This window comes from Canis aureus, chromosome 34 (assembly GCF_053574225.1).
Source record: "Canis aureus isolate CA01 chromosome 34, VMU_Caureus_v.1.0, whole genome shotgun sequence".
Taxonomy (NCBI): Eukaryota; Metazoa; Chordata; class Mammalia; order Carnivora; family Canidae; genus Canis; species Canis aureus.
The window spans coordinates 30,381,485-30,409,442 of NC_135644.1; the positions used below are offsets into that span (position 1 = coordinate 30,381,485).

The following is a 27,958-nucleotide window of genomic DNA, read 5'->3' on the forward strand; positions in this document are numbered from 1 at the left end:
TTTTTTTTTTTTTTTTAAGATTTTATTTATTTATTCATGAGAGACACACAGAGAGAGGCAGAGACACAGGCAGAGGGAGAAGCAGGCTCCATGCAGGGAGCCCGACGTGGGACTCGATCCTGGATCTCCAGGATCAGGCCCTGGGCTGAAGGCAGCACTAAACCGCTGACCCACCAGAGCTGCCCTATATATATTTTAAAGGTCAAAATTTTCATGTATAAAACAAAATGAATTATAGCAGAGAGGCTCAAAAGAATTATTTCATAGGAAGGAAAATATTAAATAGCTAAAGTTCTTACTGTAGAGCCTTTGTACTTAAAAGGTTAATTGCCAAGAGTAAGTAATAGTGTCATAAAACCACCTAAAAATTAGAAGTAATTGAAAGTAAACCTTTAAATTGTTATGAGACTTTAAAATACATTTCATTTAGTAGTATAAAGCCCTGCACATTTAAGGACAGTTGAAGTTGTTTTCTGATTCTGAAGTTGTTTTCAGAGAATCATGGCCAGTTTAGAATTGTAAGGGATCTTATTTTAAAGATAAGAATTATCCGGAGGCCTGAGTGGCTCAGTGGCTGAGCTTCTGCCTTCGGCTCCGGGCCTGATCCCGAAGTCCCAGGATCGAGCCTCACGTCGGGCTCCCGCATGGAGCCTGCTTCTCCCTCTGCCTGTGTCTCTGCCTCTCTCTGCCTCTCATGAATAAATAAGTAAAATCTGTGGAGGCCGAGAAAATTAAGGCCATTCCACTTTAAGTTCAGCGTTAGCACACGTCCAGGCATCCCAGACCCCTGTGAAGAAGAGCTGAAATTTACATTGCTTCAGTTACAGGAAAAAAACAAAAGTTTACAGCTTAATGTCCTAGAAAGCCCCACAATAGAATCAAAACTGAGCCCAAGCCAAGGGCTGGAAGCCCCTATTAGAATGAGAACAGAGCTCAATGCCCTTGAAGGCCCCATATCAAAATGTAAACAGAACTTGAGGAATTGCTCCAGCCCTTCTGGAGGTCCCCGAGACCATCCCTTAAAACTCAGCTGAAACCCCCCTCGGGGTCCCAGTCCCTGCTCCGCTCTGTCGGGTGCACTTGGACCCAAGCTCGAGCTTGTAAATCAACCCTCGTGTGGTTGCATCGGGGTCGGGCCCCTCGGTGGTTTCTCGGATTCGCGATCTTGGGCACAACAAAATCTTTAAAAAAAAATAAAAAATAAGAATTATCAGATGTAGAAAGGTTAAGTTTCCAAGGTTACACACAAAAGAAGTCTTGAGAAAATCAAAGATCAGAATCTATACTGAATACCTTTATTTACCTTTTGAATTGCATTCTCCGTCCTTCTGCATCCTGTGCTATGGCCCGCGGGGCACCTGGGTGGCTCGGGTGTTTGAGGAGCAGACTTGATTTTTGCTCAGGTCACGATCTCAGGGATCTCAGGGCGGTGAGATGAGCTCTGCACCGGGCGTCCGGTTGACTTCATCCAATGGGCAACACTATCAACAGCTTAGAGGGAAGCAGGAGAGTGAGGTCAGGGTATATAGTCCCCCCACTGCTTCTTCCAGGGTAATTCTGGGCTGACTCTATTTCTTGTTTAAGGTTGTATTTTCTGCCAGTCAGTCTTCAAGACATCGCTGTTAAAGCAATTGTTACAGAGCCTCAGGATATTTCATTATACCTATGGTTTACCTGTGGCGCTGCCTTTTATTAAGCAAGCATTCCTCAAATTACCCTATTGCATGCACCATTTTTTTTTAATTTTTATTTTCTTCCTGTTTGGATCTTGATGCATACAGAAACCATATCTTTAACTGGGAGCTTAGAATTTTGTGTTTCATTAGTTAACATTTTCTCCTTTTCAACATGGTGATCAGATTATTGCTGCTAGGAAAGCTGTTGTTTTAGTACACAAATTATATAGAATGACCCAATTCACAAATATGTTCTCAAGGCCAATCATTCTCACATAATATTGTTTATTCCTATTTTTGTTCCTTAAAATGTAGTTTCTATTGTAAAAGTAAATTTACGTGTAAGAAAACTAGGATAGGGGTACCTGGGTGGCTCAGTGGTAGAGCATCTGTCTTTGGCTCAGGTCATGACCATGATTCCGAGGTCCTTGGATGGAGTCCTGCATCAGGCTCCCCACAGGGAGCCTGCTTTTCTCTCCCTATGTCTCTGCCTCTCTCTCATAAATAAATACATAAAATCTTTAAAAAAATAAAAATAAAAAATAATATTTTTTTTACTCTTAGGATAACAACACAGTACCAAACATTTCAAAAATTCAGAAAAATAATCTATCCAGAACAGTTCAATGAAATGCTATTGCCAGTGGATTTATATTAAATTATTTGTTCATTTGTGTGTTTATTTTTCCATTTATAATCAAAGTTCCTCAATGTATTGGGGCAAATTTACATAGAAAAATGCAAGTTGATAAGCAACTAATAGAGGGGCACATGGTGGCTTAGTTTGGTAAGCATCCAACTCTTGGTCTCAGCTCAGGCCCTCATCTCAGGCTCCTGAGATAGAGCCTCACATGGAGTTCCATGCTCAGCAGGGAGTCTGTCTGAGATTCTCTCCCTTCTCTGTCTCCTTCTGCTCCTTCCTCTGCTCTCAAAGACACACTCTTCCTCTCTTTCTAATAAATAAATAAATCTTTAAAAATAAACAAATAATAGCTACTATGTGCCAATAACATTAACTGGCAGTAGAGAAAATAAGTATAATCACCTACCAGGAGAACCTTCCCCTGTTCTTGATTCCCACCACTTCCTTTTTTTTTTTTTTTTTTTAATTCATGGGAGACACAGAGACATAGAAGGAAAAGCAGGCTCCTCACAGGTAGCCCGATGTGGGACTCGATTCCTGGATCAGGATCACACTCTGAGCCAAAGGCAGACGCTCAAACATTGAGCCACCCAGGCGTCCCAATTCCCACCACTTTCTTTTTTTTCTTTTAATTTTTATTTATGATAGTCACAGACACAGAGAGAGAGAGAGGCAGAGACAGAAGCAGGCTCCATGCACCGGGAGCCCGACGTGGGATTCGATCCCGGGTCTCCAGGATCGCGCCCTGGGCCAAAGGCAGGAGCCAAACCGCTGCGCCACCCAGGGATCCCCTCCCACCACTTTCTAAAAGAAATGTTTTAAGTTAGGTTCTCCCCATTATTTTGTCATCCTCTGGTGGCCATTTAACTGGTTATAATGTTCTTTTGTCATGATTGTTACAGTATATTTACCAGAACATTTAAGATAGTGTTTTGTTTACTCCCCATTTTGAAATTGTTTTTTAGTTCATGAACCACAATGACTTCATTAGTGGTTTATAAAAGAGAGGCAGTCTAGCATAGGCCCAGATTTTCTAGGGTCTAATGTTACCAATGATAAAAAATAAATTTATCAATGATAAAAAAAATAATAAATACTCCAAAACAGTTCAGGAAAGTTCAGCATCCAATGAAGCCACAAATTATGAGTAATATATGGACTTTAAGTTCAGAAATACTGCAAAATGGTTTAGATAATTAATTATAATATTTTTCCTTGTCACGTCAATAAATTCTCCATGTGTTATTTTACCTTTTTTTGAATCCAGCTATTGAAGCCATACCTAAAGTAGCATGTTGTTTTCAGATATCATTAGATATTTGCCAAATGGAAAAGAAAATCTAGGATTAAAATCTTTAAAATTCCTTTATCTTACCCCAGGATCAGTAGAAATGATCAGTCCATATTGCTTAATTTTATTGAGTACAATAGGCAAATTCAATGCTCCTGCTAAGTTCACTACTCTGAAAAGAGGCATGGCTAAAATGGACATGTGTTACTTAAAGCAGATTAACCTAATAATAAATTTTAGAGTGGCCAAACTGCCTCAAGCTGTGTGGGCAAGTGGCCTCATTACCCATCCAAACCTAAGAGTTAATAGGTTGGTTTTCATAAATCTAAAACTTGTTCATAAGATTTTCATTTAAAATAATTTAATATGCCATCAAAGAGAGCACTAAAATAATCATGTAAATATATGTGGTAGGTGGATAAACTTTATTCTTTTATATCATGAAGCATAGACTCATTGGCTTTAACAAACATTTATGAATTTTGAAAAGCAAGATTCCGATTTATGAAATTTCAATGTAAAAAAAAGTATAATTTTAAATGGGAAAAACTTCAAGATCCCAGTTTACCAGAAACTATATTTATTTTGTATAGCATACAACCCAAACCCCATTCACTAAATTATAACTTTTTTAGAACTTTATTCTTTGAATTACTTTCCAATTTTTTTTTAAAGATTTTATTTATTTATTCACGAGAGACACAAAGAGAAAGGCAGAGACATAGATGAGAGAGAGCAGGCTCCCTCTGGGGAGCCTGATGTGGGACTCGATCCCAGAACCCTGGGATCACGCCCTGAGCTGAAGGTGCTCAACCATGGAACCACCCAGGCGTCCCAAAGTACTTTCCAATTGCTCAAAGAATCACTTGCAGCAAAGATTGTATCAGAGCCTTTGAATGATAGGTAATGACCTTTATAATCTCAAATTAACTGACAACAATGAACATCATTGAATGATAAAACAATTCTTATATTTTGGAGTTGTATATATTTTGTATGTGAGTTTCCTTGGGACCCCACAGGTAAGACTGACCGTCATGTCCCTGTAGTCACTGACTCTGCAACAACTAGATTATTCAGTGATGTTATATGCTTGGTTAAGATTCTCTTAATTAGCAGAAAAGAAGTCTACTCAGGCTAGCTAAGGATAAGAAGACATGATTATGAGCTTATAGGTGACAAAGGTCTAGAACTAGAATGAAAAAAGGAACTCGAGGGACCACATTCTTCCCCCTTCTCGCTCATGGTCTAAATAATCTTCATCTGAGTTTCTACTTTCCTTTGTATGTCTTTTCTGCTTTGCTCTCAACTGATTTACTGCCAACCTACTCTGCTTACTCATACTTTGTGGTAGTTCAAATATTTAACTGGAAGATTTATTTATTCAATTTATCCAATCTGAAAAGCAAATATTTACTAGGCACAGACTATGTTCTAGGTATGGATGACTTCATTTTGCCGTAGCTCCGACTCTGTCTCGTCTTCTGTCCGATTATCTTCGCCTATTCTGCCTCTTACAGAGCCTGTGTATGCCTCTCTGTCTTTCAAATCGAAGTTCTTCAAAAAGAAACCTGCCCTCTGCCGCAGAAGTTGTAAATTATGGCTCAAAGTTCATTTTAAGCATTCGGATCTGTTTTGTCTCAAGCGCGTACATTGGCCGCCCCCCGCCCCCCCCGCAGATCTTCAATGATTAATTCTGAACATTTAAAAATTGAGAAATCTTTACCGAAAGGAAAAAATATATATCAATGTCTTGTCATCTCTTGCAACCAACCAACCAACCAACCAACCAACCAACCAATCAACCAACCATCCAACCCAGAGGCTCTCCCAATGTAACCAGCCCTGCACAGCGGAGCCCCTGCGCCCCCCGCCCCGGCGGAGGCCCTGCGCCCCCTCCCCCCCCTCCCCTCCCTCCCCCGCCCCGGGCCTGGAGGCAGCTGGTCTCGGGGACCGTGCTCGCCGCGGGACCTTTCCAGGCCCACGTTTCCCGCCTGACCTCTGGGAGCGGCCCAGTTTGCTCTCCCTGGTCGGTCCCGTTTTAGCACTACATTCTAGAACAACCAACTACATTCTAGAAGAGTGGGCAGCCTGTGACTGGGCTTCCCTCGGATAAAGCACAACCCGCCGATCCGGAAAGGGCAACTTTAAAACCAAAAATACCGCCACCTAATTAACGGGAGCTACAGGGGATGCAACCGCCCTCGCAAGGGGATGAGGATGGGCGGGCCAGTATATGAACCTTTTTATTATAATGAAAACACACTTGAATGTGTTTAAAAACGAACTAAAGGATTCCATCAGAAGATTCAACAACTTCCATCAGTAACATGGCTTAGAAATCCTACACCGCTTCTCAGCATGGTCACTCTGAAGCCTAAAGGGTGTAGCCACCCGACAGGATCCCCAGAAGGGGATGGAGTAGAAGGGTTCCCTGCACAGGAACCCTTGGGCTCCCGTCGTATTGTGGGAGCTGCTAAATGAAATCCCCCCAAAATGTTTCTCCTTGGAAAATTGATTTTACAGTCTCTGCTTCTGATCTTGTAAAGCGGGGTTTGGTAAACTACAACCCATGGCCCAAATCTGGCCTGCCGTCCGCTGTGTGAACAGAGTTGTGTTGGAACCTAGTCACAGCCATTTGTTCCCTCTTGTCCAAGGCTGTTTTGTCCTACAGAGAGTCCATGAGGGACTGTGACAGAGACTGTGGGGCCCACAGAGTCTAAGATATTTACTATCTGACACTTCACAAAAAATGTTGGCCTATCCCTGTTCTAAAGAAAGTCATAGATAGGTTCCCAAAACACATTACGAAGTTGCCCTTAGATTGCAAATTCCCCTCTGCCGAACGTAGAATATAAATTCTGCGTGAGCTCAATTTAACTCCCTCATTCTGACGTTGGTGGAAATGAAGAAATGCGACAGGGTATGGTCAGTAACATTGACTCACATCGAAATCTGTTAGCAAACAATCAACTCTGCCTTTAACTGAAACCCCAGGCTTTGATTTTCTGCTAATCACAGTCCCCGCATAAACCATTTGAATCAAAATAAAGACCTTTATCAGCTACATACCTCATTCCCTGAAAAACTTAAGTCCCATTAAAAACTCCATTTGTTTCCAAACTTCTTTCGATGACGAAATTGACCTATCCAGACTCCCATACTGAAAAAATGAAATTTCTTTTATACCTTTACAGATCACATCATCGATAACACTTGTAATTCTCTATAAATAGTATTTTTAAGCAGTTCTTGCCTTTTTTAGCAACGTCTGCTGTGAGATTTCTTGTCTTAATAGTCTCCACTCTGCCTTTCCCAGTTTTTCCCAGTAAATACACATTATGATACAGACATTTGCCCAGATAGTTAGGTTGTTGTAGGTTGTTCTTGATGGTATAGGTAGGTTCAATTTATGCTAGCGTAGGCTTTTAATATGTACTCTGTTGGAAACACCTGCAATGATTATCCCCCCAAATATATAATTCTCTTCTTTCATTAACCTCAGGAAAAAATAATTGCTTAAAATGAAAATAGAAATAAAATTTCCTTTTATTCCAGCAATAACTAGCTAGAAAGCATATTGGAAAGTCACCCCCTGCATACAAACAGCAAAGTATAAAATATTTCATAATTAAGTAGAAATGTGTAACTTGAGTGCAGAAATAGAACTATAAAATTCTTAAAAACTTAAAAGAAGTGAATAAATGGAGGTATGATGGTCATTTTTATCTGTCAATTTGACTGGGCCATGGAGCGCCCCGATAGTTGGCCAACATTGTTCTGGGTGTTTGTGTAGGATTGGCTTTGGAGGAGATTAACTTTGAAATGGGCTGAGTACGGGGATTGCCCCCCAGGTGTGGATGGGCCTCATCCAGCCGGTAGAGGGGCTGGGCAGAGCAGGGGGGCGGGTGGTCACCCCCAGGCGGGGCGCTCCCCTCTGACCCAGGGGCTCGAGCTGCGCTCAGGGTGCTCGGGTCCCAGCCCCTCAGCTCCTCACGGGGGCGGCCCCGGCGCCGGGCTTCGGGGCCTCTGCACCTTGTAAGGAACCCGCGGGGCTCCCGGGCCGCCTGCTGACTCGGCCGCACGTCTGGGGAGTCTGTGCCCGCAGCCGGGTAGGCGACAGGTCAGGGCACCTGCTGTGGACTCCGCGGCCCTGACTCCGGAGGGGCACACCGGGGAGGGCTGCTGCGTCGCGGTCCCCTCGCTGAGACCCTCAGCCCGGGGGGGGGGGGGGGGCAGGCCGGGGTGGGAGGGGGACGGCCGGGGGGCACGGCCGGGGGGACGGTCGGGGTGGGGGGGACGGTCGGGGGGCACGGCCGGGGTGGGGGGGACGGCTAGGGGGGGCGGCCGGGGTGTGGGGGACGACTAGGGGGGGACGGCCGAGGTGGGGGGACGGCCGGGGGGACGGTCGGGGTGGGGGGGACGGTCGGGGGTATGGCCGGGGGGACGGCCGGGGTGGGGGGGACGGTCGGGGGGCACGGCCGGGGGGACGGTCGGGGTGGGGGAGACGGTCGGGGGGCACGGCCGGGGTGGGGGGGACGGTCGGGGAGGACGGCCGGGGGGACGGCCGGGGTGGGGGGGACGGCTAGGGGGGGCGGCCGGGGTGTGGGGGACGGCTGGGGGGGACGGCCGAGGTGGGGGTACGGCCGGGGGGACGGCCGGGGTAGGGGGGACGGCTAGGGGGGGACGGCCGGGGTGGGGGGGACGGTCGGGGGGTATGGCCGGGGGGGGCGGCCGGGGTGTGGGGGACGGTGGGGGGGACGGCCGGGGTTGGGGGGACGACCGGGGGGACGGCCGGGGTGGGGGGGACGGCCGGGGGGCGGCCGGGGTGTGGGGGACGGCTAGGGGGGGGACGGCTGGGGTGGGGGGACGGTCGGGGGGGACGGCCGGGGGGACAGTTAGCGGGGCTGGGGCCGCAGGGCAGGCGCTGGGGCGCGGGGCCGTCAGGGAGAGGACGCGGCGACCTGCGGCGGAGGCTCGGGGCCTGCGGGGGCCGGGGCTGAGGGTGGGGCCCTGCGGTCCTGCGGGCGGCGCGAGGGAGGGGGCGCCCCAGGGCGCCGGGCAGGGGGCGCTGCGGGACTCGGGGGGCCGCGGAGGACAGCGGGGCCGGGAACGGGGGTGAGCGCGGCCCATCGGAGCTGCCTTCACCGTCTCTCCAGCATCCACACTCACAAGCGAAAAAAGACCTTTTTCTTCTCCGCGCCCCGGCTGTCGGCTCGCCCCCCCAGCACCGCCCGCCTCCGGTTTCCAGGATGCATCCAGTTACTCCTGCCGGAGCCTCCCCCCGCCCCCCAGGTCCGCGTGTGACCCGCCGCTTCCAGCCTACCCCGTGCTACCTGGGTGCAAGCGCCCCCTCCTATCCAGTCCCCCTGCTGACACTATTGCTCACCCTCCCAACTGCCCATTTGTCACCAAGCAGCTATCACGGCTTTCTACGGGACCCCTGAGTGGCTCAGTTAAGCCTCTTCAATTTGGCTCCGGTCAGTGATCTCAGGCTCAGGAGACCGAGCCCTGCCTCATGCTCCAAGCTCAGCAAGAAGTCGCCTTGAGATTCTTCTCTCCCTCTCCGTGCCCCTTTCCCCTCTCCTCTCTCTCTCTCTCAAATAAAGAAATCTTTTTAAAAATTTAAAAACTAAACATAAATAAAATAACAGGTAGTGTCATTTCCTGGAAAAAAAAATATCCAAAAGTTTGTCTCATTTTGGGTTTCCTCGGAAGCAGACCTTCCTTCATCAAGCAGATGAAGCAGATAAAGATCCAAATACAAAGAGCTTATGGGACACGTAATGTCAAAAAAAAAAAAAAAAATACCAGTAGGAGACTGAGGATATAAGATAGAAAAAGTGAGGAAGTCATACATAGTGCATTATCGAGCAAGCTGCCACTATAAGCAAGTGGGGGTGAATTCCATAGGGAATTCCAAAAGCCAGTGTAGACCATAAGATGTCCTTCAAGGTATCCTGCTGAAGGCCCAAGATTCCAGGTCTAGCAAGTAGCAACTCATTTTCTGAGGCTGTTCCTTTAAGGAGTGGTGGATGGATGCTGTAGGCATTGATTCTCTGGCATTATGGTGCACTATTCTTTCTGGTGGAGCAGGCTAGATGGACAGAGAGTGAGCGAACGAGCATTCAGGCAAAGAAGCATAGACATTGGTGATGGGAAGTCACCCGTGGGTGCCCGGATATGTTAAGCACCAAAGAATTAGAGATGAAACACTGGGAGCTAAAGGCAAGTGCAACTTTTATATCAGTCTTATCCATTCATCTCTTACTTAATCCCAAGAAAACGGCTTGTTATATTCTTTCCGTACATAGAGACATACAACAGTAACATAATTGATCCCAAGCTAAAACCGATATATTATCATTTCCTTCCTCTATCACTGCTTCCGTATTCCTTTTTATTTTGGTCTGCATTTCTGTTGCTCTAAGTCAGCCCCAAGCACTTATTAATATTTGGGACAGATAATTCTTTGCTCTGGGGATGTTTTGTCCATTGTAGGAGGTTAAGTCCAGGCCTTAACTGACTAATGCCAGTAACACACCTTTTCCCAAGTTGTGATCACAAAAATGTCTTTTCCAGATATTCCCAAAGATTCCTGGAGCAGGAGCTGGGGGGCCTACCCCCCACATTCATTAAGAACCACTGAGTGAAGAGCCTCCTGGGTCATCATTACCATCTATCCTTAGGGGCCTGAACCTGTGGTCACTGTCAGGCTACGGCTGTTGCAACTGCCAAATCGTGGCTATTACCAGGAATAAGAGAAAAAAGACCCAGTGAATCCCCTATGTTTCAGGCATAAGCATATCTGACTCCATTATATAAAAGCAGCCGTATCTTCTCATGCAAATCAGATTCAGGACGCCTGGGTGGCTCAGCAGTTGACCGTCTGCCTTCAGCTCAGGGCATGATCCCGGGGTCCTGGGATCAAGTCCTGCATTGGGCTCCTCGCATGGAGCCTGCTTCTCTCTCTGCCTATGTCTCTGCCTCTTTCTCTCGGTCTCTCATTAATAAATAAATAAAACATTTATATAAAAAAAGAAAATCAGACTCAATTCTTCTTGCTAGTAATTTCTTTCTTTATCAGCAGGTCTACTGGTAGGAGGCATCTGTAAACTACCAGGTGGCCACCAGAATTTAGGTTAGTGGAATCTGATGGAAGTCCCATCATCCCATGCCTTGAACCAAGAACTCTGGTCCAAGACAACCTAAAGCTGTGGAAATGACAATAGTATAAAGTATAAATAGTATAAAGTGAAGTGAGATAGTTCATTCCTACTTTTATTTCTCTGTTCCAAGGCCCAATTATTCTACTTGTTGGGAACAATACCATATATTAGCCACTGTTTCAAAATATATACTGTAACTTGAAAGAGAATGCCCTACCTCCGTAAGGTTTGCATCTCTAGATATCCTCTCAGAGGCCATCTGTATCAGTTTTCTATAACTGATTAACAAGTTTTGATGAACCTAGTAGTTGCAGACAATTCCCATTTATTAGCTCATGGTTCTGTAGGTTCAGGGTTTCACCAGACTGAAATCCAAGTGTTACCTGGGCTGAGTTCTTATGTGGAGGCTCTGGGGGAACAGTCCACTGCCAGACTCATTCAGGTCATTGGCAGAGTTTAGTTCCTTGTGGTTTTAGGACTAAAATCCCCTGTTTCCTTGTTGAATGTTATCCGGTGCCACATTCAGCTTGTCAACAGGGCTCACATTCCTTGCCAAGGGGCAGGAACAGTACATCAAATTGTTCTGGTACTTTACATGTCTGACTTCCCCTTCTGTCACCAGCCTGAGAAAATTGCCTTTAAGGCTCACATGATTGACTCTGCTCAGATAGTCACCCTATCTTAAAATCAACTGATTTTTTGGAATATGAATTACATATACAAAATCTCTTTACAGCAAGACCTAGATCAGTGCTTGGTTGCCTAACTGGGAGAAGGTGTGTGCATACCAGGGGCTTGGAGTCTTGGAGAGCCATCTTAGACTTCTACTTCAGGGCACTGTCAGTCTGCCAGCTTCTACATGATATGGAATAAGGCAGAAGCACTGGGTACTATTGCCATATGCCTACTGTCACACCTTTTTCAAAAAGAGGTAGATTCCTTGGTCCAAGAATGTATTATGCTGGATTCCCATCTTGATAAATCAAAGACTCTCTGAACTTTTGAATAATAGTGCTAGTTGAGTCAGTGTTGGCATGAAAGAGAAGCCCATACCTATAACATGTATCCGTCTAAACAACATAAATTGATGGCCCACCATGGGTAGACATGGTCTGATATAAACAGTTTGTGCCAATTTACTCTTAATCTGGAAGAATGGGGTCTTGGAGTTTTTCTCTGAGGCTGGTTGTGTGTTCAGCAGCAGCAGTAGTTATATCAGCCTTGGACACATTCATATGTTCCATCTTTCTTCCCAGGGCCTTTCCATTTTAGATCTATATTGCAAGCAGTGGAGTGATTCAGGGTAGACGCTGGCCAATCTCAGGGCATAAACACCCTATCACCAACTATCCAGTATGGTGGATGCTCCTGGTGGTCATTACTGTGAGACAAAGAGATCTACATATTTTGTGCTCATTTCCTATAGATCCATCCACATACTTCTTTCCTAGATCTCATTTGACTGGATTCTTAAGGCTTTTCCCTTCTGGGTTCCTGACCGTTCAACCAAACTATTTTCAACTGGTTAGGAATCTGTGTATACCTTAATTTCAACCACTTCTCTTTTCCTTCTGAATTGATAACTAGGTTTCCTGCTCAAAGTTCTGCCAATTAAGAGGATGCCCCCCTTACCACTGTCTTTCAGGACTGCTACGACCTGGAGCCATAGTATATAAGTGATCTGTTTTAAGCTTTCAGTATCGTTATAAGTCAATCCATCTTTTTTCAAAACAGCTTTTTTTGAGATATAAAGTATGTACCATACGATTCACCCATTTAAAGTATACAATGCAAGGCTTTTAGTATGTTCTCAAAGCTGTGCATTTATCATTACAATCCATTTTACAACATTTTCATTACCCCAAAAAGAAAAGCCCTTATCCATCATCCTCAAAACCTCCAGCTCCTCCAGCCCTAGGCAATCACTAATCTGCTCTCTGTGTCTATAGATTTGCCTACGCTGGGCACTTTATATAAATGGAATTGTAAAATATGTGGGTTTTGTGACTGGTTTCTTTCACTCAGCATAATGATTTTTAAAGTTTATCTATGTTGTAACTTGTATCAGTACTTAATTTCTTTTTAAGATTTAATAATATTCCATTTATAGGTATACTACTTTTTTTTCCCCCCTACTCATCAGTTGCTGGCCTTTGGGTTGTTTCCACTGTTTGGCTACAATGAATAATGGTTCTATGAACATTCAGGTACAATTTTCATATGGGTCAATACACCTTGGAATCCAGCCAGGATTTTCCTCCTCCATCAGATGGTCCCAATAAACATCCCATGAAACCCTATATGTGATTACATCGAGGGAGAGTCATTGGTACAACAGATGCCCCAGAGCTCTGAGCCATCTGCTTAGAATTGATCCCAAATGTAGCAGTTCTCTTGTATAGTGGATTGTTGCTGTTCCTGCCAGATCTTATATCTTAGTGGATGAACCGACTAGTTTATCATGGAACCATAATAAACTAGACAGTTGCATAGACATTTAAAGCACTCTCTCTCCCAGGGCCTAATACCATAGCAGGAAATGTTCTTTGAACAGTGAAGATTTATCTTCTGCAAAATGTATGACCTTGCTCCAGAACCCAAAGAATCTGCTTGGACAATCTTCTACTGGAGCTTGCCTGAGACTCAACAAACATATTGCCCTTATTTACCACAGATACTTCTAGAACTCTGGAATTTGCCAGATCACATGGACCAAGCAACAGGACTGCTTGTACCACAATCCAAACTTGTCACAAAATTGTCTTTGGCTCTAGATCCTATCAAAACTTGCATCCTTCTAAGTAGCCTGATAAATGGATCAGAGACATACTCTTATGTGTGACTCCAGCAGTGCCTGCTAGTTTTTATTGTATTTAAAACTAAAAGCCAAACAATGTGGCATGGCATGCAAATCACTTCATGAGCTGCCTTTCATCACTGACTTCCACCTTAGCTCTACCCACCCCTTTTGCTTACCATGACTTTATCACTGCTTCTAGAACATGCCAAATTTGACCCATCTTATTTGACCCATCTTCAGGCCTTTGCATATTCTGTGCCTCTAACCAGAATGCTGTGCCAATACATCTCCTCAGATTGCAGTCATGTCCAGGAGTCATGTTTCTGTTCAAACACCTCCATATCAGGTTCAGAGAGCCCTTCCCTGACTGCCTATGAATTAGTTCTTCCCTCCATGCACTCCTTGCTTTGAATTCTTTTTCATTCTAATTCTATTTCATTTCTTTATAGAAAATATATTTGGAATTATAGCACATATTTATTCATTCATTTATTTATTGCATTCCATAAGAATGTATATTTTACAGAAGCACGGAACTTGTCTGCCTGGCTCCCTGGTATATACTTTCCATGTAGCATACTTGCTGAATGAGTGAATGAAGAAAATAGAGGAGTTGTCATGGATAGTAATTTTATAGAAAAAAGAAACTGACATTTTAACTGAATAAATAAATGTATCCTAGTGTGTAGGATTAAAAACTTGGGTTGGTTTTAGAATAAAGAATCTCAGGTGTGAAGTATTTCACAAAAAATACAAAAGAATAAACCTTCAGCACATTTTGATGGAACACGATAATAGGAGTTGAGACCTATAACAAAATCTTGCCTCAGGATTTTATGACAAGTAACTATTTGAAGACATTTTTCTAAATGCCATTATGTGTAGAAAAAAATATTAAGAATGGGAACATTCTTAATTTACGGCATGCAGAGTTTTTGACCTTACTTAACCAGATCTGCACATCTCGCTTACAGCTATTACCTAAAAGTATTCAGGGTTTTGGGAGAATAATGCGTCTGAAGGAGTAAATCTTACAGGTATTAAAAAATTATGATTTTCTCATTTGGAAGCTTTATTGGAACCACATTAAGGGATATATATGTGGTTATATATATAATGGTTAATGTAGTTGTGGGGCTCTATCTGAATAGAATGAAATAAATGTACGTTGTCAACAGTTTCCCCAAATGTCCCCAGATACTGCACCTAAATTTATACACAACAGGTTTATACACAACAAGATGGGTGTACGAACTCTAGGAGGAGGGAAAGATGACTGAACAGAAAGTGTGTACAAAACTTAATTTTGTTTGTTCACAAGCTCATTAGAAGACGACACTATCAATAGATTTATAGTATCCAGAACTAGGACACAGATAATGTTTTATATTGCTCAGACTCTCCAAATGAACTATATTTCCATTAAAAGATATATCAGCCAAATGTAGCTTCTATGTAAGAGAGCTGTCAGGCTAGTGAAAGATTTGGAAACAATGACAGAAGAGGGAGCATGTAGTGCAAACAGTAGGCAAAAGCTTGTGAGGAAGCATGGTAGCTGTCTTTAGTACTTAAAGAGAGTGCATATACAGAACTAAGAACAATTAATAATATTTACAGAGAGTTGGATTTTATTTAGTTCATTCTGTGGAGACTCTTTCTGACAAGTAGAGGTGTCTTAACATGATATGAAGCACACTGTTCAACTCCTCCCTACCCCCTTTTATGACATTGAATTTTCTACCTCAGACAATGAAAAGAATGAAAAACTATATTTAAGAAATTCATTGGGCCATTTGACACTATAATGGAAGATATAAATTATACACACACACACACACACACACACATAATATAAATATATTCCTGAGAATGTACAACATCAAGAGGGAGCCCTCATGTAAACTATGGACTTTAGGTCCAAACATAATGATGTTTAAAGGCAAGTTCATCAGTTGTAACAAAGGTAGCACTCTGGTGGAGAATGTTGTTAATAGGGAAAGGTATGCATGAGTGAAGAGCAGAAGTATATGGGCAACCACTGTACCTTCCGCTCAGTGTTGTTAAGAACTTAAAACTGCTTTAAAAAAAGGTATACTGTATATATACACACACACACACATATATATACATAGTAATTCAGTTGGGCCAGAATTAGGGATAAAGATTAGCATTCATAAAGCCTGAGTCAAAAGGTCTCTGGACTGGGTGGAGAGAACATAGGAGTGAAAACAACCAAGAATACTGATTGGCAGAGGGTAAAGGAGAAGACATTATCCTGGCTGATTTTATCCTGGCTTGTTTTGAACATGGTGAAGAGATTTGAAATGTGGCTGGAGTGTCTCTAGTCCTACAACTTTGGCAATCAAAGATACAGGATCTATTTCTGTTTCTCCCCACCCCATCCTTTGAAACTAGGCTTCTGTCTTGTTTTATTTTTTATTTATTTATTTTTAAATGTATTTATTCATGAGAGACACACACACACACACACAGAGAGAGAGAGAGAGGCAGAGACACAGGCAGAGGGAGAAGCAGGCTCCATGCAGGGAGCCCGACATGGGCCTCGATCCCGGGTCCCGGGTCTCCAGGATCACGCCCTGGGCCAAAGGCAGGTGCTAAACCACTGAGCCACCCGGGCTGCCCGTGTCTTGTTTTAATAAGTAAAATGAGAAGAAGCAATGATGTGTCTGTTCTGAGTCTAGACTTTAAGATGCCTGGTAGCCTCTGTCTTTTCTCTTGAAAGGCAGCTACCATGCTATAAGTAATTCCAGATTAGCCTGCTGCAGAAAGGGCTACGTAGAGCCCAAAGGATGAGACACCACAGGAAAGAGAGAGTTGATGTGAGGAAGCATCAAAGTGCCAGGTAGGAAACCTTCTTGAAACTTTTAGGCCCAGCCCAGCCGCCAGATGAATGTAATTGAGTGAGTGACCCCATTGACAATATGTAGATTAGAGCAACAGCCCTGCTAATTCTCACCCAAATTCCTAACCTACAGAATTATAAGAAATGAGAAATTATTGTTGTTGAAAGCCCTCAAATTGAGGGATTATTTGTTCTACATCTATGGATACTTGAAACACTAGGTGTTTAAGATCAGCAAACGTTTTTGTATCAGGCTGAGATTTCTTTTTTTTTTTTAAAGGTTTTATTTTATTTTTTAAGATTTTATTTATTTATTCATAGACAGAGAGAGAGGCAGAGACACAGGCAGAGGGAGAAGCAGGCTCCCTGCAGGGAGCCCGATGTGGGACTCGATCCCGGGTCTCCAGGATCACACCCCAGGCTGCAGGCGGCGCCAAACCGCTGGGCCACCAGGGCTGCCCCAGGCTGAAATTTCCAACCACTGGTGATATTCAAAATAGCTTATGCACAGGATAGGTAAGGTTGGATTAGATTTGAGACTTAGATACTATAGGAACTTCCTTCCAGGTCCTCTGCTTTTAGGGGAAAAAAAAATGAGATAAAGTGTGTTTTCTCCTATAAGAGTAATGAGGATATTACAGACTGACAGTTTGGGTCCCCCCCAAATTCATTTGTTGAAGCCCTAACTCTTAATGTGATGGTATTTGGAGATGTCTTTTGAGAGGGAATTAAGATTAGATTGGGTCATGAGGGTGGGGTCTTAATGATGAGATTAGTGGCCTTATAAGAGTAAAAAATATTCCTCTCTCCCTTTCCGTTTTTTCCCTTTGGTGTGGTGTGGTGTGGTGTGGTTTAGTGTGTGTGTGCCTTGAAGAAAGGCCATGTAGAAACATAGCCAGAAGTCAGCTGTGTGTTACACTTGCCCATACTTTCCTACCTCTATTTCAGTAATATTATTCCATTCATTTGTAACAGAGAAATGTATACTTAGATTTTGAATCCCTGGAAAAAATATAGATAAGAGTTCAAAACATGCTCTAACATAAGTAAGAAATGATAATGCAATGATGAACCCAATAAGAAATCAGATCTCTGTAAAAAGTTGATAAGAAATGAAGCATACAGATAATAAGAAAAAGATGAGATAAAGGAGAAAGCCATTCTGAAATTTTTAATATATTTCAATCTATCAACAATATTGGTGAATAAGATGACACAAAAATTGTATGTCTGTATGTAAAATGGTTCAGAACTTTTGTAAGGATGAAGAAAAGCTGGAGGATCTTTTAAAATCAACATTCCTATAAGATATTACTGGTTACATAAGATAAAAAAGGGAATACTTTGTGAGCACAGGGAAAGCAGTATATAAACGTAGAGAGACATTGCCAGTGAGCTTCCGATTATATCAGAGTAGAAAAAGCACTGGGTTTCCCTTGCTTCTACCTCAGATAAGCAAAGAAATAAAAGCACAGTATTAAAGGGAAAGGAATATAAATTAGAACTGAGGAGGAAAATAATCTGTAGGGAATAGCCACAGAAAAACAAGTCTTTCCTGTTGTGGGTACAAAGTAAATAGGGTAAGAATGATGTGTAAAAACGAAAATTTTTTTGGAGGGGGATAAAAAAACCGAAAAGTTTTGTTTTGTTATCACAAAGAAACGGTAGAGAGAAACATTTTTTTAAATGTATTTTTTAAAAATATATTTTATATATTATTTTATATGATCCCGGGACCCCAGGATCATGTCTTAGGCCAAAGGCAGGCACCAAACCGCTGAGCCACCCAGGGATCCCCGAGAGAAACATTTTTAATAGCAAGTTAGGCTATCCTAGCTTTCTAACTGGTATTTTGGGACTTTTAGTTTCATTTTTCCTTCTTTGTAAAACTTCTATCATTATCATATTTTTTATAAAAAATTGAGGATATTCGCAAGAAAAAGAGTAATGAAGGAAACTAAAATATCTTATGTTCTATGATTTTGCCTCTTTTGAATCACATAAATACCTAGATGGATTTAAACTCAATATAGAATGTTCAAAATGGCTTTACTCGTGGTAGTTCCACACTTAATACAACTCAAATGCCTCTTTGATAGGCATATATATATATATATATATATATATATATATGCCATATATACATCCCATTGTATCCCATATATACAATGGGATATGACATAACAATAAAAAAGAATGACCTATTGTATTAGCAAAATATAGCCATTTACAGGTATAGCAAACAACAACACTAACCAAATACAGGCACAAGAAAAAACATGGATGAATCTCAAAGATATATTGAGTGGAAGAAAAACACACACAAAAGAGTTCATTCTATATAATTTCATTTAGAGAAAGTTCAAGAACAGGTAAAACTAGCTGATGATACTAGAAGCCAGAATAGTGGTTGCCTCTTGAAGGTGGTGGAGTAGATAAGAAGGGGCACAAAGGAATCTTATAGAATACAAGACATGTTCTAGATCTTGGCCTGGGTGGTGGTTAAAATAATGTAAACATGAACAAATAATTGTTACGCTGCATAACTAAGAGTAATGTACTTTACACACTATTACGTATATTATATCTCAACTTAAAAGAGGTCGAGGTTGAAAATATGTAGAGGCTCTGTGGCAAATGTGTTGATTCTGAAGAACCCTGGTGTGAGCACTTCAAAAGAAAGACTGTTGTTCCCCAGAGCAGCTGAGCCTGAGAAACAAAAGGAGGCTTGTGCAACTGACAATTGGAAGAACCGTCCTGCATATATTAAGACATCACAGGCAGGGAAAACAAATAGTGGTTTAAATTATGAGCCCTAAATAAAGAGCCACAAGGGTGGAAGCTCCAGACTGTGGGCTTTGGCTTGCAATCCATCTACTTCTCATGTGGGCAACTCTATGTTGCAACATCCAACAATGGTAGTTGCCGAGATTTATTTGTTCAGCAATGGTGAGTAATTCTTCTACGAAATTCAGGAGAACAGCTACTAAGAAAATATATGTAAAAAGTAATTACCAGGAAAAAGCAGAATACAAATAAGACAGGGATAAAGGCAATGAAGATAAAGGCAATAAAGGCAGATAATTGCTATGATTACACTTTAAATTTGATTCAGCTGCTCAGCAGCCAGGGAACAGAGGTATAGCTAATCAGTTTTTTAATTCTCATTGTCAGGAAAGAAGACAAATATCACTCTCCCAAAGGAAATAAAAGTTTGTCTGGAATCAAATTTATGTCTAAATCATCCACTGAATCCAACAAGATGGTAAAGTAGAAAGATCATTGAATTGAAATGAAAGGACCAGGATTTGGTCAAGAACTCATCACGCTCCAGTTGGGTACTTGTAACCTTTATGAACCTCAGCTTCTCTATGTTTAAAATGGTAATGTTAATAATATTAACAGGTCACGTCACACAGATATGCTTGCTATGTGCTGGGTGCTGAGTTAATTCAAGCCTCGCTAAAGCCTTATTAACGATGGCCTTTATACCCATTTTACTGGGGTTCACAGAGGTTAAGTGGCTCCAAATCAACACGTAGTAGAACAAAGATAATCAATTCTTGTTTAACCTAATTTGCTAAGCGGTTTTGCAAATTACATGTGACGCTTGGTGAGTCTTTCTGAAAATATTCTGCAGAGTGAAAATTTAATTTTAAAAATTATTTTAAAATTTAAAACAATTTAAATTTAAATTCACAAATAACTATTTTGTACCTATTTTTATTTTTTTATTTATTTATTTATTTTTTTTTTGTACCTATTTTTAAGCAAAGCATTTTGCTAGACGAATTTACTAGACAAGATACTAGACAAATTGGAGTCCACAAAGATGTAAATTGTCTTCTGCCTTGCTTTAATAAAGGATCACCACTCTCTAAAGGCTTTGGCCATGACAGCCCCTCATACAAGAATGTCATCCCTTGACTCCATCTATTTCCATGCTTTTCCAATCATTCTGCTGATATTTTCCACAGCCTCATTATCTCCTTCTTATTCTTCAATTCTCACTCCCCAGCCCTCCTTATTCTACTTAGCATTAATTGAAATAAAGAATACAACTGTAAAATGACAGAGATATAAGCAAAAAGAAAAAAAGAGAGAGAGAGAGAAAGAGCGCACTTGTGGTGAGGGTAAAGTATAATAATTTTTTAAGGTTTTATTTATTTATTAATGAGAGACACAGAGAGAGGCAGAAACACAGGCAGAGGGAAGCAGACTCCCTGCGGGGAGCCGATGTGGAACTCGATCCCAGAACCTCGGGATCATGACCTGAGCCAAAAGCAGATGCTCAACCACTGAGCCACCCAGGTTCCCCAACAACAATAATTATAATAACTTTAATTAGTCTTAAAATGCAACACAGGTTACCAATAATTTAATCGAACTAGAGATAATAGATAAAAACAAGACAATTATACACAATGCTTTAAATAATTTTTGTTTCTCCGATGTAATTGGAGAGAGGACTTCAGGTCACAAAGAGGAATTTTTCAGCTAAGAAATATTATAGCACATTTGTAAGTTAATGGGAATAATTGATTAGAAAGAGAGAAATTGTTGATGCAAAGGAAATAGAAGTTATTTGACACAACATCCTTATGCAACAAGAGGAAATGGGATCCGGTACATAAATGGAGGGACTGATCTTTAATAGGCATAGAGACAGGCCATCCACTGTAACAGTGGGGAAAGAAAAATACAAAGGAGCAATACATAATGCAGGTTGTCTCCAAAACTGCTGTATCCTCCTCATCCTTTCTAACATAATTCAAATTATGGTAAGATAGGCCTACAATCAATGGACCCACTTCAATAGACTAACCAACCATATTTCCTTTGGGTAACAATTGGTTTAGGGGTAGGTACATGATCCAATATACTCAAAGAGACATCAGAGAGAGTTTATTGAAGATATGGGGAACTTTTCTCCTCCTTGATTAAAAAGAAGAGATATTCAAAGGAAAACTCCTGCTATCTATGTTCGGGTATATTGGGGCATGATGTTGGAATTGTGACAGCTATCTTACAATCAAGAAGATCATAGTGAAACCACCCAGAGCCCTAATGTTTTTGAACTACAGAATCAATTAGCCTTGAAACCACATATCTCTGGTTTTCTCTAGAGTGATATTTTGGGGCAGCCCAGGTGGCTCAGCAGTTTAGCACCTCCTTCAGCCCAGGGTCTGATCCTAGAGTCCCGGGATGGAGTCCCCCGTCGGGCTCCGTGCGTGGAGCCTGCTTCTCCCTCTGCCTGTGTCTCTGCCTCTCTCTCTCTGTCTCTCATGAATAAATAATGTCTTTTAAAAAACTAAAGTGATGTTTAAAATTCTATTTTAAAACCAGTTTAGGGGGCACCTGGATGGCTCAGTGGTTGAGTGTCCACCTTCAGCCCAGGGTGTGATCCTGGAGACCCGGGATCGAGTCCCACGTCAGGCTCCCTGCATGGAGCCTGCTTCTCCCTCTGCCTGTGTGTCTGCCTCTCTCTGTGTGTCTCTCATGAATAAATAAATAAAATCTTAAAAGAAAAGAAAACCAATTTTAGTAGTGTATTTTGCTGCTTGCTGGCAAAAGTGTAACTGGTTCATGAGCAATGAGTATATGTAAACGGAGATTGAAAGATGTGATCATAAGAAGACTTCTCTCCTAGTGGCTTCTAGGTTATCAGTGAAGCAAAAATAGCTTTTACTGTCAGTGAAGAAAGCGACAGGGTTTATGATATTTGAAAGAAGGGAAATATGAAGCAGTCCTTCTGATGAGTAGGCAAGTATGGCTACTACGAAAATCTAAGACTGCTTCGCACCCCTGAGTGCCCGCTGAGGATCAGGGACCATAAATTCGAAGTGCAGAATGGTTAGCATGGTCTGTTGTTTCTTCAGGTGTGTTCGGATGTCCAGGGGCAGTACAGAGTAAGCAGAAGGACGAGCTTAATCAGGCTTGACACTTTGCCAGGCACCTTGTGAAAGCGCTAGAGGAAGGCAAAGGAGTCAAGGGCCTCTACAGGGGAATGATTAAAGTGATTAATCATGGAGGCCTGCATGAGGAAAGAGAAAATTGAGAATAAGATAAGGCAGATGGGACAGTGAAGAATAGGTTGAGTCAAAGGATTGGATGTTTCAACAGGAGCAAGAATTGGAGAGAAGAAGCTAAAAGAGAAAGAGCATTTTGAGAGGCCAAGTATTGAACACACCAGTAAAGTGGAGGTTATAGTTACATGGAATAATAATAAAGTTAGAAAGGGAATGAGGTGGGTACTAAGATATTTAACAACTAAAAGAAGAGCCTTGCAAACTCTAGATGACAGGAAAACTAGCAGAAAATCAGCCTGAAATCAGGCACTCCAAAAGGAAAGGAGAAATGGGCTGCAAGCAGTAATGAGAAATAGGACGGACAGTTGCACCCCTGCCAGGCCCCATGGTAGCGGCACATGGCAGCAAAATAGGCACAAATGGAGAGTGTTGTAGGAAAAAGATGAATTTTATGAACTTCAGTTTCCTTAACTATAGAATGGTGCTAATATTGACTTTCTAGAGTAGTTTGAGGATAAAATGAGATAACACATAAAACACAAGAAAGCTGTCAGCATTATAAATAGAACAAAAAACAGTCATATCCCTGTAACTCACATTTTAAAGTGCCTACCACAGTGTTAAATATAGCTCTCTTGGCTATTTGTATTGACTTTTTACTTTGTTCCATGCGCTCATAAGTAGACACTGAAGAGCCAGTGATGAGAAATTTCACCTTTGTGTGGTAGCCTTCAAAACCTCAGGTTGAGAATTCATTTGAAAATGGTTCCCAATTACTAGTGCAGCCAGGCATATATCAAAAGCATATGCAAATTTTCACTAGGAAAAAAACACTCACCTCTAATCCAAGCTTCAACCTGATTTCCATAAATAAAGATCCAAAAATTATAAACTCATGTAAAAAAAAATCACAAAATGTACAAGAAGATAAGATGCCATGACATATGGAAATACTAGACACTATAATCTCCAGATCTCAAAACTGGATATTGGAATTATCAGACACAGACTAAAATAACTATTTATAATATATTTAAAGAAATGTAGTAAAATCTTGAAGATAGGAACACAGAACAAGAAACTTTGACAATACCAAGTTCATTTGTAAAATAACCTATGAAAAGGAATAAGACAATATCTAAGATACAGACAATTTCAAAGTTATTGGCTCCTTTTTAAACTTGGTGATGGGGACATGAGTCTTCATTGTACCACTGTTGTTCATATCTTTCATATTTTTATAGATATTTGTAAATACACAATAATTAATAAACACATTAAATAATTTTAGGCTACTCTAAAAAATATTGCATAGCCATTCAAGAGGATGCAGTTAAAGTAGAAATGGAAAATATATCACAGACATATTTTTTTCAGTGAGAAAAAGTAGTCAGTGGGTTATAGGTATACCCTGATTGCATTTCTATAAATACACAAAAACTTCAATAAGTTTATGTTTATGGTTACTACTACATATGTGTCTATATGCCTAGGTATTTCTGCCCATCCTTCTATCTGTCTGGCACACATATGAAGGGTCAGAAAAATCTCTGGTAGGATATACACCTGTGTGTTACAAGGAATAGCTTATTGAGAGAGAAGACAGGACGGTGCTAAGAGAAGAAATCCACTTTACTTTGTGGTGGTGAACACAGATTGCGCACACTTAAATAATGAAGATGAAGACTTCGTAACCACCACTGGCCAAGAATTTTGCCAGCCACCAAGACTTCCAGTCCCAATTACATCCTTCTCTCTCCCCACAAAATATCCACGGTCTTAACTTCCCTGATAGCCATTTTTGTTTCTTTCTAGTTTCATCACCAGAGTGTATATCCCTAAGCACCGTAGATTTGCCCAACGTCAAAACAAAATTTGGGGGCAGCCCCAGTGGCACCCCGGTTTAGCGCCGCCTGCAGCCCAGGGCATGATCCTGGAGACCCTGGATCCAGTCCCACGTCGGGCTCTCTGCATGGAGCCTGCTTCTCCCTCTGCCTGTGTCCCTGCCTCTCTCTCTCTCTCTGTGTCTCTATGAATGAATAAATAAAATCTAAAAAAAAAAAAAAAAAATTGGTATGATTTTCAATCCTTTAGTCTATAAGTTTCCCCTCCTTTCCTTTGCCTTTACAATTTATAGTTGAAGAATCTATTTGACCTATGGCATTTCACACAGGCTAGAATTCGCTGATTTCAGATGGATTTGAAAGATCTCTATGTTCCTCTATTTTCTCCAAATGGACAGGTAAATCCCGAGGTTTAACATGCCTCCTGTTCAATCCCTTTGAGAAGACTATATAGGCATATAGTCTTAGGCCTATGCCACATGGTTTCCGTGTGTGTGTGTGTGTGTGTGTGTGTGTGTGAGATGTTGGTAGCTGTTGATACTCCATGCCTAGACCCATTAATTCCTTGGGATCGAAAACTAGTGACATTCCAATTCTATCATTTATTGCTTTTTTTTAAAGTTGAAACATTATTATAAAGAGATAGTCTTCTCATTTATTATTTATTTATCTTTGTTTCAAGATAAATGCTTGTCTCCCTTGAATTATCTGTTTTTTAAGAGAACATACTGATGGATTGAAATGAATTTTAATTATCCTAATTAAGTATGAATTATCTTGTCTCTCCAGTCATGGGAACTTCTTTAAATTGGCTCCTTTTGACCAGACCCAAGTAATCTTTGATAGCTTCATCACCAATTTTTATAACAAAGTTTTCTGATTTTAACATTTCCGCCCCAGATCTTCCATCAGATATTTTTCCAAGCAGCCCTGGTATCTTTTTTTTTTTTTTTTAAGTTTTTATTTACTTATTCATGAGAGACACAGAGAGAGAGGCAGAGACACAGGAGGAGGTAAAGCAGGCTCCATGCAGGGAGCCCGACGCGGGACTCATCCCTGGACTCCAGGATGGCGCCCTGGGCCAAGGCAGGCGCCAAACCACTGAGCCACCCAGGGATCCCCCGCCCTAGTATCTTTTGATGGTAAGTGGTATTTCAAGACTACAGCTTGGGTGCTCAGTGTGAGATTCTAATTTTTCCTGAGATGATCGCTGTATCTGAACCTTGGTGGTGAAACTAGATATAAAAATGTGTATACATACACAATACAATATACAGACATATACATACAATATATATGCATATACTATAAATACATATTTCAGATATATATATCTTTCTCAGGATAGATACTCTTGATTTTCATAATTAAATTTCAATTTCAAGTTTAGTATTATACAATTTAAAAATTAACTATTTGGTATGAATACCTACCATTTACAATGACGCGGCTGGAACTGGAGGGTACTATGCTGAGTAAAATAAGTCAATCAGAGAAAGACAATTATCATATGGTTTCACCCATATGTGGAATATAAGAAATGTGAAAGGGATTATAGGGGAAAGGAGGGGAACTGAGTGGGAAAAATTAGACAGGGAGACAAACTATGAAAAACTCCTAACTCTGGGAAACAAAGGGTTGCAGAAGGGGAGGTTGGGGGGGGGATGTAGGGTAACTGGGTGAGGAGGGCACTTGATGGAATGAGCACTGGGTGTTGTACTATATGTTGGCAAATTGAATTGAAATAAAATTTTAAAAAATTAATTAACTATTTGTATTACATCTTTTTTCCTCACAATAAATCAGAATTCTGGTTTTAATTCCACCAGCAATCATAGAATTAGCAAACTCCATAATTACTCATTTCCCACACATTACACATAGTTTTAGAATAACAATAATAATGTCAGCACATCCACTGAAAACTCTCAAAAAATATTTCTGAGCTATATCAATATCTATCTATCTATCTATCTATCTATCCATATTTCCCACACTTCCTCACCATTCTTGATGGAGATGTGGTATATCCACATGGTCTGGGTATACTATACTCTTTTTTTTAAATACTCTTTAATTCTCATTTAGAATTAATTCTGCAAGCAACTATATTTAACATTCATCACTAGTTCTTATGTCAATGTCTCCCTTGTTATCTTGATTGTCTAAATGGTTGCCCTCTACTAGATTCCTCAGAAAAGGGAACCATATTTCCTCAGTTTATACATTTCAACAACAGTTTGTAAACTTTGTGTGAAAAAGTCAGTTTTGCTAGATGTAAAATTTGTGGGTAACATTTTAATTTTTTTTTAAGATTTTATTTATTTATTCATGGGAGGCAGAAGAAGCAGGCTCCATGCAGGGAGCCCTACGTGGGACTCGATCCTGGATCTCCAGGATCACACCCTGGGCTGAAGGCAGGTACTCAATGCTGAGCCATCCGGGCTGCCCAACATTTTCATTTCTTGAGTTCTTATTCAATTTTCTTTTGGTATAAATCACCAGTGTGGAAAAATTTGATAACAATATAGTTTTCTTTATAAGTCAGTTGCTTAATTTACTATTTATAACATTAAATATAAGGTACAACTTACAATATTAAATGCAAGGACATTTAGTGCACTCTTCCTTTGATTTTTTCCCCAAAGATTCCCATTATCCATATGCTGGCATTTCTTTGACTATTAATAGAACTACTCATTTCCTAATTTAATCTTTTTTATCTTTTCCCTGTTCTTTTTTGATTTTTTAAAAAGATTTTATTCACTTATTTATAGAGAGAGACAGAGAGGGAGAGAGCACGAGCAGGGGTGAGGGGCAGAAGGAGAGGGAGAAGCAGACTCCCCACTGAGCAGGGAGCCTGACTCAGGACTTCGTCCCAGGACCCCAGGATCATGACCTGAATTGAAAGCAGATGTTTAACCCACTGAACCACCCAGGCACCCTGATTTTTTATTTTTATTTTAATCTTCTATTTCATAATTTGTATGTTAATATGTATTATAAACCATATTTCCTATGCTTTGATACATATTTTACTTTATATATATTTTTATTATGTTCATTTGCTCTTTTTTTTTCTTTTTTAGGGGAAAGCGCGAACGCAGTCCCCCACTACCACAAATTATGCAGTCGAGTTTCCCACATTTGGGGAAATCACAGGGGTCAGCACATCCGGAGTACAGTGGATAAGCCTCGCCCTGGGAAAACCACCTTCGTGATCATGGTATCTCCCCTGCCAGGTAAGTATTGTTCATTTGCTCTTATGTTTAATTTTCTCTAATTTAAGTTCTAAATATTTACTATTTTCTCCAAAGTGCTTGTTTTAAGATTTTCTAATTCTTATTAAAGTTATTCCCTTCATTGTGTAACACTTTTCACGTCTTCCAGCTTATTGAGAAATAAATTGTAAAATTTTTCATATTTTATATGAACATATCTTTCTGGTAGGATTTTGTTCTCTGCAGATATCATTCTGCTCTTTAACTTTCTTTTTTATTATAATATCATGTATGAGATTGACCTTATACTTTCTGGTCATTCTTTCGCTCTTTTGCAAGGCATCAGCTACATTTTTTCTTCTAATAATTACTAAATCATTTACTCAGAACTTCTTCAGAGGAAAAAAAATTTAAAGCATTTT

General features: G+C 41.1%; 1 protein-coding gene and 1 non-coding gene across 2 annotated transcripts in view; both read right to left on the minus strand.

The window, feature by feature from the left end:
* The window catches only part of GALNT13 (polypeptide N-acetylgalactosaminyltransferase 13), a 537,911-nt gene extending 533,168 nt beyond the window's left edge, over nucleotides 1-4,743 (minus strand). Inside the window, exons 1-2 of the mRNA XM_077883055.1 lie at nucleotides 4,644-4,743; nucleotides 1,304-1,491 (exon numbers count right to left, since the gene is read on the minus strand). The gene's annotated coding sequence lies outside the window, so the exon portion shown is untranslated. The remainder of the gene's footprint in view (nucleotides 1-1,303; nucleotides 1,492-4,643) is intronic.
* Nucleotides 4,744-27,401: 22,658 nt separating this feature from the next.
* LOC144305013 (U1 spliceosomal RNA) lies at nucleotides 27,402-27,565 on the minus strand. The gene has a single exon (XR_013372044.1). It is a non-coding gene; the product is annotated as a U1 spliceosomal RNA (small nuclear RNA).
* Nucleotides 27,566-27,958: the final 393 nt, after the last annotated feature.